The sequence below is a fragment of the Heterodontus francisci genome, chromosome 44 (assembly GCF_036365525.1).
Source record: "Heterodontus francisci isolate sHetFra1 chromosome 44, sHetFra1.hap1, whole genome shotgun sequence".
Taxonomy (NCBI): domain Eukaryota; kingdom Metazoa; phylum Chordata; class Chondrichthyes; order Heterodontiformes; family Heterodontidae; genus Heterodontus; species Heterodontus francisci.
This window is the reverse complement of record NC_090414.1, coordinates 18,644,052-18,656,841: the sequence shown is the minus strand read 5'-3', so window position 1 is coordinate 18,656,841 and position 12,790 is coordinate 18,644,052.

Here is a 12,790-nt window from a genome sequence, read left to right as displayed (position 1 = left end):
ACAGCACCGAGTTCCAGAATTGAGACCAGAGAGCATAAGTAATTTTGGTATTTAATTTTAGGCTGCTTAAGAGACTTAGGAGACAGTTTGCAACCTGCGTTTAATATCTGTGACTGGATGGCTGTTTTTATATCCTTCTACGTTTTCCTTGAGTTAGCCCAATACAGCGAGAGGGTTTGAGAGGCTCCTGCGGCCTTTATGATGAGGGAGGTGCCCTCCGCACCTACTCGAGGCAACTACTCTCCCCAGCCGCGGGATGTCTCTTCAGAGCCGAAGCCTTGGGCCTATGAGCAGGTTTCTCCACGTGATTGGGTCTTTTGTCCTTGACAAGTTTCTCCTCCTGGAAGGCAACCTGATTGACTGACTGACTGACTGGGAGGCCTCGACAGCAGGCCTCGGGTCCAGGTAGATCTGAATTGCAACACAGGGCGGGCGTGTCCCATCCTGAGGTGGATAGGGTGTTGGGTGGGGGGTTGGGGGAGGTGGTCTGATCCCAGAACCTGGGGGGGGTCTTTGTATGTTGAGGGAGCAGAGCTTGGGGCACTGGGCGAGTCGGAAGGGGTGGGGCAGTGTTGGGTGGGGGGCGGGCAAACATTCTTGCTCTTCTTGGCCCACCAGCCATGCTGTAAAAGGCCTCACCGTGAGCTCGAAGCTGAACGCGGCCTATTTCAGTCGCTGGGTTTCCCGAAGCCCACGAAACCAGGCCAGAGAGGACTGAACCTGTAAAAACAGATAAAATCAGAGGCGGCAGGCCTCATTAACATATTTAAAGTGCCAACGCGCCTCCAAAGGGTGGGAGTGCTTCCCGTTCCATCGCCTGCCTCTGTTAAACCCGGAGGTGGAGGCAGGAAGGAGAGGAGATTTCAGATGGCTTAAATCTTAAATCCAGACCCCACCCCGACCCAACTGCTTTTGGGTGCTCAAAGCTGAGACGTCAGCCTCCAGAGGTTGGGTCAGCCTGGAGTGGGATCCGAAGGCTACACTGGCCAAGTCCGAGTCAGGAATGCTACCACCCGAGCCAAAGCCTCCCCCTTGGTTTCGCTGCTGTCAGGGCAGTTAACAGAATCGAAATGGCAGCTGGCAGCTGTTGGTTTGATGATGACGGTGTTTAAAGTTACATCTTCACACACACCACCAGCTGAGTGATGCACTTGGCTCCGAAGCTGCTGTTTTCAGAGCTTCTAGCATGGTTGAAAATAATTTTCCAGTATCGGATCTCGTCAACTATCCCCTGGAATAAAAAGTGGAAACCTGAAAACTGCGCAACTTCAGGACTGAAAATATTTCCAACTATTACCGAAAATCTGAGACACTGAACCGAGCTCCTCATATTAGTACTTACTCTGAAATATATACAGATCGGAATGTTATATATTACAGTGAGGGGTGTGGGGTATATCAGAGTGTTACAGTGAGGGGTGTGGGGGATATCAGAGTGTTACAGTGAGGGGTGTGGGATATATCAGAGTGTTACAGTGAGGGGTGTGGGATATATCAGAGTGTTACAGTGAGGGGTGTGGGATATATCAGAGTGTTACAGTGAGGGGTGTGGGATATATCAGAGTGTTACAGTGAGGGGTGTGGGGTATATCAGAGTGTTAAAGTGAGGGGTGTGGGATATATCAGAGTGTTACAGTGAGGGATGTGGGGTATATCAGAGTGTTACAGTGAGGGGTGTGGGATATATCAGAGTGTTACAGTGAGGGGTGTGGGGTATATCAGAGTGTTAAAGTGAGGGGTGTGGGGTCTATCAGAGTGTTACAGTGAGGGGTGTGGGGTATATCAGAGTGTTACAGTGAGCAGTGTGGGGTATATCAGAGTGTTACAGTGAGGGGTGTGGGATATATCAGAGTGTTACAGTGAGGGTGTGGGGTATATCAGAGTGTTACAGTGAGCGGTGTGGGGTATATCAGAGTGTTACAGTGAGGGGTGTGGGATATATCAGAGTGTTACAGTGAGGGGTGTGGGGTATATCAGAGTGTTAAAGTGAGGGGTGTGGGATATATCAGAGTGTTACAGTGAGGGATGTGGGGTATATCAGAGTGTTACAGTGAGGGGTGTGGGGTATATCAGAGTGTTACAGTGAGGTGTGTGGGGTATATCAGAGTGTTCTCGTGAGGGGTGTGGGATATATCAGAGTGTTACAGTGAGGTGTGTGGGGTATATCAGAGTGTTAAAGTGAGGGGTGTGGGATATATCAGAGTGTTACAGTGAGGTGTGTGGGGTGTATCAGAGTGTTACAGTGAGGGGTGTGGGGTGTATCAGAGTGTTACAGTGAGGGGTGTGGGATATATCAGAGTGTTACAGTGAGGTGTGTGGGGTATATCAGAGTGTTAAAGTGAGGGGTGTGGGATATATCAGAGTGTTACAGTGAGGGGTGTGGGGTACATCAGAGTGTTACAGTGAGGGGTGTGGGGTATATCAGAGTGTTAAAGTGAGGGGTGTGGGATATATCAGAGTGTTAAAGTGAGCGGTGTGGGATATATCAGAGTGTTACAGTGAGGGGTGTGGGAGATATCAGAGTGTTACAGTGAGGGGTGTGGGGAATATCAGAGTGTTACAGTGAGGGGTGTGGGATATATCAGAGTGTTACAGTGAGGGGTGTGGGATATATCAGAGTGTTACAGTGAGCGATGCGGGATATATCAGAGTGTTACAGAGAGGGGTGTGGGATATATCAGAGTGTTACAGTGAGGGGTGTGGGGTATATCAGAGTGTTACAGTGAGGGGTGTGGGATATATCAGAGTGTTACAGTGAGGGGTGTGGGATATATCAGAGTGTTACAGTGAGCGGTGCGGGATATATCAGAGTGTTACAGAGAGGGGTGTGGGATATATCAGAGTGTTACAGTGAGGGGTGTGGGGTATATCAGAGTGTTACAGTGAGGGGTGTGAGGTATATCAGAGTGTTACAGTGAGGGGTGTGGGATATATCAGAGTGTGACAGTGAGGGGTGTGGGGTATATCAGAGTGTTACAGTGAGTGGTGTGGGTTATATCAGAGTGTTACAGTGAGGGGTGTGGGATATACCAGAGTGTTAAATTGAGGGGTGTGGGATATATCAGAGTGTTACAGTGAGCGGTGTGGGATATATCAGAGTGTTACAGTGAGGGGTGTGGGATATATCAGAGTGTTACAGTGAGGGGTGTGGGATATATCAGAGTGTTACAGTGAGGGGTGTGGGGGATATCAGAATGTTACAGTGAGGGGTGTGGGATATACCAGAGTGTTACAGTGAGGGGTGTGGGATATATCAGAGTGTTACAGTGAGGGGTGTGGGATATATCAGAGTGTTACAGTGAGGGGTGTGGGGGATATCAGAATGTTACAGTGAGGGGTGTGGGATATACCAGAGTGTTACAGTGAGGGGTGTGGGATATATCAGAGTGTTACAGTGAAGGGTGTGGGGTATATCAGAGTGTTACAGTGAGGGGTGTGGGGTATATCAGAGTGTTAAAGTGAGGAGTGTGGGATATATCAGAGTGTTACAGTGAGGGGTGTGGGGTATATCAGAGTGTTACAGTGAGGGGTGCGGGTTATATCAGAGTGTTACAGTGAGGGGTGTCGGATATATCAGTGTGTGACAGTGAGGGGTATGGGATACATCAGAGTGTTACAGTGAGGGGTGTGAGGTATATCAGAGTGTTACAGTGAGGGGTGTGGGGTATATCAGAGTGTTAAAGTGTGGGGTGTGGGATATATCAGAGTGTTACAGTGAGTGGTGTGGGGTATATCAGAGTGTTACAGTGAGGGGTGTGGGGTATATCAGAGTGTTAAAGTGAGGGGTGTGGGGTACATCAGAGTGTTACAGTGAGGGGTGTGGGGTATATCAGAGTGTTACAGTGAGGGGTGTGGGGTATATCAGAGTGTTACAGTGAGGGGTGTGGGATATATCAGAGTGTTAAAGTGAGGGGTGTGGGATATATCAGAGTGTTACAGTGAGGGGTGTGGGATATATCAGAGTGTTACAGTGAGGGGTGTGGGATATATCAGAGTGTTATAGTGAGGGGTGTGGGGGAGATCAGAGTGTTAAAGTGAGGGGTGTGGGGTCCATCAGAGTGTTACAGTGAGGGGTGTGGGATATATCAGAGTGTTACAGTGAGGGATGTGGGGTATATCAGAGTGTTACTGTGAGGGGTGTGGGATATATCAGTGTGTTGCAGTGAGGGGTGTGGGTATATCAGAGTGATACAGTGAGGGGTGTGGGATATATCAGTGTGTTGCAGTGAGGGGTGTGGGTATATCAGAGTGTTACAGTGAGGGGTGTGAGGTATATCAGAGTGTTACAGTGAGGGGTGTGGGATATATCAGAGTGTTACAGTGAGGGGTGTGGGGTATATCAGAGAGTTAAACTGAGGGGTGTGGGATATATCAGAGTGTTACAGTGAGGGGTGTGGGGTATATCAGAGTGTTACAGTGAGGGGTGTGGGGTATATCAGAGTGTTAAACTGAGGGGTGTGGGATATATCAGAGTGTTACAGTGAGGGATGTGGGGTATATCAGAGTGTTACAGTGAGGGGTGTGGGATATATCAGAGTGTTACAGTGAGGGGTGAGGGGTATATCAGAGTGTTAAAGTGAGGGGTGTGGGATATATCAGAGTGTTATAGTGAGGGGTGTGGGGTATATCAGAGTGTTCTCGTGAGGGGTGTGGGATATATCAGAGTGTTACAGTGAGGGGTGTGGGAGATATCAGAGTGTTACAGTGAGGGGTGTGGGGTATATCAGAGTGTTACAGTGAGGGGTGTGGGATATATCAGAGTGTTACAGTGAGGGGTGTGGGATATATCAGAGTGTTACAGTGAGCGGTGCGGGATATATCAGAGTGTTACAGAGAGGGGTGTGGGATATATCAGAGTGTTACAGTGAGGGGTGTGGGGTATATCAGAGTGTTACAGTGAGGGGTGTGGGATATATCAGAGTGTTACAGTGAGGGGTGTGGGATATATCAGAGTGTTACAGTGAGCGGTGTGGGATATATCAGAGTGTTACAGTGAGGGGTGTGGGATATATCAGAGTGCTACAGTGAGGGGTGTGGGATATATCAGAGTGTTACAGTGAGGGGTGTGGGGGATATCAGAATGTTACAGTGAGGGGTGTGGGATATACCAGAGTGTTACAGTGAGGGGTGTGGTATATATCAGAGTGTTACAGTGAGGGGTGTGGGATATATCAGAGTGTTACAGTGAGGGGTGTGGGGGATATCAGAATGTTACAGTGAGGGGTGTGGGATATACCAGAGTGTTACAGTGAGGGGTGTGGGATATATCAGAGTGTTACAGTGAGGGGTGTGGGGGATATCAGAATGTTACAGTGAGGGGTGTGGGATATACCAGAGTGTTACAGTGAGGGGTGTGGGATATATCAGAGTGTTACAGTGAGGGGTGTGGGATATATCAGAGTGTTACAGTGAGGGATGTGGGGTGTGGGGTATATCAGAGTATTATAGTGAGGGGTGTGGGGTATATCAGAGTGTTACAGTGAGGGGTGTGGGGTATATCAGAGTGTTACAGTGAGGGGTGTGGGTTGTATCAGAGTGTTACAGTGAGGGGTGTCGGATATATCAGTGTGTGACAGTGAGGGGTATGGGATACATCAGAGTGTTACAGTGAGGGGTGTGAGATATATCAGAGTGTTACAGTGAGGGGTGTGGGGTATATCAGAGTGTTACAGTGAGGGGTGTGGGGTATATCAGAGTGTTAAAGTGAGGGGTGTGGGGTACATCAGAGTGTTACAGTGAGGGGTGTGGGGTATATCAGAGTGTTACAGTGAGGGGTGTGGGGTATATCAGAGTGTTACAGTGAGGGGTGTGGGATATATCAGAGTGTTAAAGTGAGGGGTGTGGGATATATCAGAGTGTTACAGTGAGGGGTGTGGGATATATCAGAGTGTTATAGTGAGGGGTGTGGGGTATATCAGAGTGTTACAGTGAGGGGTGTGGGGTATATCAGAGTGTTAAAGTGAGGGGTGTGGGATATATCAGAGTGTTACAGTGAGGGGTGTGGGATATATCAGAGTGTTACAGTGAGGGATGTGGGGTATATCTGAGAGTTCCAGTGAGGCGTGTGGGATATATCAGAGTGTTACAGTGAGGGGTGTGGGGTATATCAGAGTGTTAAAGTGAGAGGTGTGGGGTCTATCAGAGTGTTACAGTGTGGGGTGTGGGGTATATCAGAGTGTTACAGTGAGGGGTGCGGGTTATATCAGAGTGTTACAGTGAGGGGTGTCGGATATATCAGTGTGTGACAGTGAGGGGTATGGGATACATCAGAGTGTTACAGTGAGGGGTGTGAGGTATATCAGAGTGTTACAGTGAGGGGTGTGGGGTATATCAGAGTGTTAAAGTGTGGGGTGTGGGATATATCAGAGTGTTACAGTGAGTGGTCTGGGGTATATCAGAGTGTTACAGTGAGGGGTGTGGGGTATATCAGAGTGTTAAAGTGAGGGGTGTGGGGTACATCAGAGTGTTACAGTGAGGGGTGTGGGGTATATCAGAGTGTTACAGTGAGGGGTGTGGGGTATATCAGAGTGTTACAGTGAGGGGTGTGGGATATATCAGAGTGTTAAAGTGAGGGGTGTGGGATATATCAGAGTGTTACAGTGAGGGGTGTGGGATATATCAGAGTGTTACAGTGAGGGGTGTGGGATATATCAGAGTGTTATAGTGAGGGGTGTGGGGGAGATCAGAGTGTTAAAGTGAGGGGTGTGGGGTCTATCAGAGTGTTACAGTGAGGGGTGTGGGATATATCAGAGTGTTACAGTGAGGGATGTGGGGTATATCAGAGTGTTACTGTGAGGGGTGTGGGATATATCAGTGTGTTGCAGTGAGGGGTGTGGGTATATCAGAGTGTTACAGTGAGGGGTGTGGGATATATCAGTGTGTTGCAGTGAGGGGTGTGGGTATATCAGAGTGTTACAGTGAGGGGTGTGAGGTATATCAGAGTGTTACAGTGAGGGGTGTGGGATATATCAGAGTGTTACAGTGAGGGGTGTGGGGTATATCAGAGTGTTAAACTGAGGGGTGTGGGATATATCAGAGTGTTACAGTGAGGGGTCTGGGGTATATCAGAGTGTTACAGTGAGGGGTGTGGGGTATATCAGAGTGTTAAACTGAGGGGTGTGGGATATATCAGAGTGTTACAGTGAGGGATGTGGGGTATATCAGAGTGTTACAGTGAGGGGTGTGGGATATATCAGAGTGTTACAGTGAGGGGTGAGGGGTATATCAGAGTGTTAAAGTGAGGGGTGTGGGATATATCAGAGTGTTATAGTGAGGGGTGTGGGGTATATCAGAGTGTTCTCGTGAGGGGTGTGGGATATATCAGAGTGTTACAGTGAGGGGTGTGGGAGATATCAGAGTGTTACAGTGAGGGGTGTGGGGTATATCAGAGTGTTACAGTGAGGGGTGTGGGATATATCAGAGTGTTACAGTGAGGGGTGTGGGATATATCAGAGTGTTACAGTGAGCGGTGCGGGATATATCAGAGTGTTACAGAGAGGGGTGTGGGATATATCAGAGTGTTACAGTGAGGGGTGTGGGGTATATCAGAGTGTTACAGTGAGGGGTGTGGGATATATCAGAGTGTTACAGTGAGGGGTGTGGGATATATCAGAGTGTTACAGTGAGCGGTGTGGGATATATCAGAGTGTTACAGTGAGGGGTGTGGGATATATCAGAGTGCTACAGTGAGGGGTGTGGGATATATCAGAGTGTTACAGTGAGGGGTGTGGGGGATATCAGAATGTTACAGTGAGGGGTGTGGGATATACCAGAGTGTTACAGTGAGGGGTGTGGGGGATATCAGAATGTTACAGTGAGGGGTGTGGGGTATATCAGAGTGTTACAGTGAGGGGTGTGGGATATATCAGAGTGTTACAGTGAGGGGTGTGGGATATATCAGAGTGTTACAGTGAGGGGTGTGGGGGATATCAGAATGTTACAGTGAGGGGTGTGGGATATACCAGAGTGTTACAGTGAGGGGTGTGGGATATATCAGAGTGTTACAGTGAGGGGTGTGGGGGATATCAGAATGTTACAGTGAGGGGTGTGGGATATACCAGAGTGTTACAGTGAGGGGTGTGGGATATACCAGAGTGTTACAGTGAGGGGTGTGGGATATATCAGAGTGTTACAGTGAGGGGTGTGGGATATATCAGAGTGTTACAGTGAGGGATGTGGGGTGTGGGGTATATCAGAGTATTATAGTGAGGGGTGTGGGGTATATCAGAGTGTTACAGTGAGGGGTGTGGGGTATATCAGAGTGTTACAGTGAGGGGTGTGGCTTGTATCAGAGTGTTACAGTGAGGGGTGTCGGATATATCAGTGTGTGACAGTGAGGGGTATGGGATACATCAGAGTGTTACAGTGAGGGGTGTGAGATATATCAGAGTGTTACAGTGAGGGGTGTGGGGTATATCAGAGTGTTACAGTGAGGGGTGTGGGGTATATCAGAGTGTTAAAGTGAGGGGTGTGGGGTACATCAGAGTGTGACAGTGAGGGGTGTGGGGTATATCAGAGTGTTACAGTGAGGGGTGTGGGGTATATCAGAGTGTTACAGTGAGGGGTGTGGGATATATCAGAGTGTTAAAGTGAGGGGTGTGGGATATATCAGAGTGTTACAGTGAGGGGTGTGGGATATATCAGAGTGTTATAGTGAGGGGTGTGGGGTATATCAGAGTGTTACAGTGAGGGGTGTGGGGTATATCAGAGTGTTAAAGTGAGGGGTGTGGGATATATCAGAGTGTTACAGTGAGGGGTGTGGGATATATCAGAGTGTTACAGTGAGGGATGTGGGGTATATCTGAGAGTTCCAGTGAGGCGTGTGGGATATATCAGAGTGTTACAGTGAGGGGTGTGGGGTATATCAGAGTGTTAAAGTGAGAGGTGTGGCGTCTATCAGAGTGTTACAGTGAGGGGTGTGGGGTATATCAGAGTGTTACAGTGAGGGGTGTGGGATATATCAGAGTGTTACAGTGAGGGATGTGGGGTATATCAGAGTGTTACTGTGAGGGGTGTGGGATATATCAGTGTGTTGCAGTGAGGGGTGTGGGTATATCAGAGTGTTACAGTGAGGGGTGTGGGATATATCAGTGTGTTGCAGTGAGGGGTGTGGGTATATCAGAGTGTTACAGTGAGGGGTGTGAGGTATATCAGAGTGTTACAGTGAGGGGTGTGGGATATATCAGAGTGTTACAGTGAGGGGTGTGGGGTATATCAGAGTGTTAAACTGAGGGGTGTGAGGTATATCAGAGTGTTACAGTGAGGGGTGTGGGATATATCAGAGTGTTATAGTGAGGGGTGTGGGGTATATCAGAGTGTTACAGTGAGAGGTGTGGGGTATATCAGAGTGTTAAAGTGAGGGGTGTGGGATATATCAGAGTGTTACAGTGAGGGATGTGGGGTATATCTGAGAGTTCCAGTGAGGCGTGTGGGATATATCAGAGTGTTACAGTGAGGGGTGTGGGGTATATCAGAGTGTTACAGTGAGGGGTGTGGGATATATCAGAGTGTTACAGTGAGGGATGTGGGGTATATCAGAGTGTTACTGTGAGGGGTGTGGGATATATCAGTGTGTTGCAGTGAGGGGTGTGGGTATATCAGAGTGTTACAGTGAGGGGTGTGAGGTATATCAGAGCGTTACAGTGAGGGGTGTGGGATATATCAGAGTGTTAAAGTGAGGGGTGTGGGGTATATCAGAGTGTTACAGTGAGGGGTGTGGGGTATATCAGAGTGTTAAACTGAGGGGTGTGGGATATATCAGAGTGTTACAGTGAGGGATGTGGGGTATATCAGAGTGTTACAGTGAGGGGTGTGGGATATATCAGAGTGTTACAGTGAGGGGTGTGGGGTATATCAGAGTGTTAAAGTGAGGGGTGTGGGATATATCAGAGTGTTACAGTGAGGGGTGTGGGGTATATCAGAGTGTTACAGTGAGGGGTGTGGGATATATCAGAGTGTTCTCGTGAGGGGTGTGGGATATATCAGAGTGTTACAGTGAGGTGTGTGGGATATATCAGAGTGTTACAGTGAGGGGTGTGGGATATATCAGAGTGTTACAGTGAGGGGTGTGGGATATATCAGAGTGTTACAGTGAGGGGTGTGGGGTATATCAGAGTGTTAAAGTGAGGGGTGTGGGATATATCAGAGTGTTACAGTGAGTGGTGTGGGATATATCAGAGTGTAACAGTGAGGGGTGTGGGAGATATCAGAGTGTTACAGTGAGGAGTGTGGGGTATATCAGAGTGTTACAGTGAGGGGTGTGGGATACATCAGAGTGTTCCAGTGAGGGGTGTGGGATATATCAGAGTGTCACAGAGAGGGGTGTGGGATATATCAGAGTGTTACAGTGAGGGGTGTGGGGTATATCAGAGTGTTACAGTGAGGGGTGTGTGGTATATCAGAGTGTTACAGTGAGGGGTGTGTGGTATATCAGAGTGTTACAGTGAGGGGTGTGGGATATATCAGAGTGTTACAGTGAGGGGTGTGGGATATACCAGTGTGTGACAGTGAGGGGTGTGGGGTATATCAGAGTGTTAAAGTGAGGGGTGTGGGATATATCAGAGTGTTACAGTGAGCGGTGTGGGATATATCAGAGTGTTACAGTGAGGGGTGTGGGATATATCAGAGTGTTACAGTGAGGGGTGTGGGTATATCAGAGTGTTACAGTGAGGGGTGTGGGATATATCAGTGTTACAGTGAGCGGTGTGGGATATATCAGAGTGTTACAGTGAGGGGTGTGGGATATATCAGAGTGTTACAGTGAGGGATGTGGGGGATATCAGAATGTTACAGTGAGGGGTGTGGCATATACCAGAGTGTCACAGTGAGAGGTGTGGGATATATCAGAGTGTGACAGTGAGGGGTGTGGGGTATATCAGAGTGTTACAGTGAGGGGTGTGGGATATATCAGAGTGTTACAGTGAGGGGTGTGGGATATATCAGAGTGTTATAGTGAGGGGTGTGGGGTATATCAGAGTGTTACAGTGAGGGGTGTGGGATATATCAGAGTGTTAAAGTGAGGGGTGTGGGATATATCAGAGTGTTATAGTGAGGGGTGTGGGATATATCAGAGTGTTAAAGTGAGGGGTGTGGGATATATCAGAGTGTTACAGTGAGGGGTGTGGGATATATCAGAGTGTTATAGTGAGGGGTGTGAGGTATATCAGAGTGTTACAGTGAGGGGTGTGGGGTATATCAGAGTGTTAAAGTGAGTGGTGTGGGATTTATCAGAGTGTTACAGTGAGGGATGTGGGGTATATCAGAGTGTTACAGTGAGGGGTGTGGGATATATCAGAGTGTTACAGTGAGGGGTGTGGGGTATATCAGAGTGTTAAAGTGAGGGGTGTGGGGTCTATCAGAGTGTTACAGTGAGGGGTGTGGGGTATATCAGAGTGTTATAGTGAGGGGTGTGGGGTATATCAGAGTGTTACAGTGAGGGGTGTGGGGTATATCAGAGTGTTACAGTGAGGGGTGTGGGATATATCAGAGTGTTACAGTGAGGGGTGTGGGATATATCAGAGTGTTACAGTGAGGGGTGTGGGGTATATCAGAGTGTTATAGTGAGGGGTGTGGGGTATATCAGAGTGTTCTCGTGAGGGGTGTGGGATATATCAGAGTGTGACAGTGAGGGGTGTGGGATATATCAGAGTGTTACAGTGAGGGGTGTGGGGTATATCAGAGTGTTATAGTGAGGGGTGTGGGGTATATCAGAGTGTTCTCGTGAGGGGTGTGGGATATATCAGAGTGTGACAGTGAGGTGTGTGGGATATATCAGAGTGTTACAGTGAGGGGTGTGGGGTATATCAGAGTGTTAAAGTGAGGGGTGTGGGATATATCAGAGCGTTACAGTGAGTGGTGTGGGATATATCAGAGTGTTACAGTGAGGGGTGTGGGAGATATCAGAGTGTTACAGTGAGGGGTGTGGGGTATATCAGAGTGTTGCAGTGAGGGGTGTGGGATACATCAGAGTGTTACAGTGAGGGGTGTGGGATATATCAGAGTGTTGCAGTGAGGGGTGTGGGATATATCAGAGTGTTACAGTGAGCGGTGTGGGATATATCAGAGTGTTACAGAGAGGGGTGTGGGATATATCAGAGTTTAACAGTGAGGGGTGTGGGGTATATCAGAGTGTTACAGTGAGGGGTGTGGGATATATCAGAGTGTTAAAGTGAGGGGTGTGGGATATATCAGAGTGTTAAAGTGAGGGGTGTGGGGTATATCAAAATGTTACAGGGAGGGGTGTGGGGTATATCAGAGTGTTACAGTGAGGGGTGTGGGGTATATCAGAGTGTTACAGTGAGTGGTGTGGGGTATATCAGAGTGTTACAGTGAGTGGTGTGGGATATATGATAGTGTTACAGTGAGCGGTGTGGGATATATCAGAGTGTTACAGTGAGGGGTGTGGGATATATCATAGTGTTACAGTGAGCGGTGTGGGATATATCATAGTCTTACAGTGAGCGGTGTGGGATATATCAGAGTGTTACAGTGAGGGGTGTGGGGTATATCAGAGTGTTACAGTGAGGGGTGTGGGATATATCAGAGTGTTACAGTGAGGGGTGTGGGGTATATCAGAGTGTTAAAGTGAGGGGTGTGGGATATATCATAGTGTTACAGTGAGCGGTGTGGGATATATCAGAGTGTTACAGTGAGCGGTGTGGGATATATCATAGTGTTACAGTGAGGGGTGTGGGATATATCAGAGTGTTAAAGTGAGGGGTGTGGGGTATATCAGAGTGTTAAAGTGAGGGGTGTGGGATATATCATAGTGTTACAGTGAGCGGTGTGGGAT